Raw genomic sequence first — 1,846 nt, 5'->3', positions numbered from 1 at the left:
ACATTTTTCTTCATATAACCCAGCTTCTCGGATTATTTGCTCAGCACACAGGTTGAATAAGTACAGTGAGAAAATACAACCTTGTTGCACACCTGTCTTAATTTTAAACCATTCAGTGTTCCCATGTTCTGTTCAAACAACTGCCTGTTGGTCCATGTACAGATTCCTTATGAGCACAATTAAATGTTCTGTAATACTCATACTTTGCAATGTTGTCCATAGCCTGTCATGATCCACACAATCAAAAGCCTTTGCATAGACAATAAAGCACAGGTAAACATCTTCCTGATATTTTCTGCTTTCAGCCAAGATACATTGGACATCAGCAATGATAGCCCTCATTCCACAGCCTTTTCTGAATCTGGCTTGAACCTCTGGAAGTTCTCTGTCAATGTATGCTTGCAGCCATTTTTTTATTACCTTTTGTGAAACTTTACTCACGTGGGATATCAAAGCGATTGTCCGATGATTTCTGCATCATTCCCTTGGGTCACCTCTCTTTGGAATGTGCACAAATACAGATCTTTTCCAATCAGTCATCCAGAAAGTCGTCCTCCAAATACATAGGAATAATTTAAACATTTGAAGCCTTATAGCTAGTGGAACTTGTAGTGGAAGTAACAAATATCATACTTTAGAATCTGCTGGACTCAGTGGCCCAGAGCCAGCAACTTTGGTGAGACTAAATGGCCAGACTAAGTGGGGGAGCAGACCCACCACAGAGTAATGCCACAGCAATGTCGGAGCAAAGGTGGACAATATACTTGTTGGTTTTGCTTTGTTCTGATTTTTTCTTTGTATCTGTTCATTGGCCCCTCAGTGTCTGTGCATCTCTATTCTGGTAACTAGACGGGGTACCTGAGCAATTGGACACCCCCACCCCACCACTGATGGGTTCTTCTGTCACACATGCACACAAATATCCTCAGCAATTAAAATGGCCACACCTTGACCTGAACAATTTATTAATAGGGAAAGTCCAAAAAAAGAGGGCATGGAGAGATAGACAATTTAAAAACAAAACAGGCAGAAAATTAAATCCTGAGGAATAGCATAACAACCAATAGTGGCATCCTGAAATATATCAGGAAGCCTTGAAGGCAAGAAGCTGAAAGAGGACATTAAAGTCACACTCATATTAGGCTACAGGTTTGTTTTGTTTTTTTCTTCTTCTTCTCTCTCTCCTTTCCTTTTTCCATGATTATAGACTATAGTATACAATTGGGTTTTTGTTTGTTTGTTTTATTTTGTTTTTGTTTTTTTTCCTTGTTTTTTTGCTGTTGCTATTAATTTTTTGTTATTGTTGTTGTTGTTCTGTTGTATTTTGTTTTTGTTCCCCCTTTTACCTATAAGGGGATCTTTCTCTCCCTATATTACCCAAGAAGAGACAGGAATTGCTGCCATATAGTCAAGATACAATCACACCCTATAAAGCCCCACAATCTAGGCAAGAACCAGTACAAACTGCCAAACACCAGGGATGCAGACAACACCTGTGAAAGTTACTCTGAGTTAATCAATAAGAAGAGTGAAAAGGGAAGCCCACCTCCTGATTACATATACCTGGAAGCAATCAGAAAGCATAAAAAATACCAAAACACAAACTCAATTAAGTATTATGGCTACAGATAAACATGTTCAAGAATCAAAAACAGATGATTATATCAGCATATATCCAGAAACAAGATAAAATGTCTGAGACAAATGACCTAGAGGTAGACCTGGACTACATTCTGGAAGGAGGTCAGGTCTTGGAAATGCCTGAGAAGGAACTCAGAAAATCATTATAAAATGTTTTAAAACACTTTACAATGGAGTTGAGAAAAATAGGAAGCAGTGGGGAAAG

The sequence above is a fragment of the Chrysochloris asiatica genome, unplaced genomic scaffold (genome assembly GCF_000296735.1).
Source record: "Chrysochloris asiatica unplaced genomic scaffold, ChrAsi1.0 scaffold00095, whole genome shotgun sequence".
Lineage (NCBI taxonomy): Eukaryota > Metazoa > Chordata > Mammalia > Afrosoricida > Chrysochloridae > Chrysochloris > Chrysochloris asiatica.
This window is presented reverse-complemented; position numbering follows the sequence as displayed.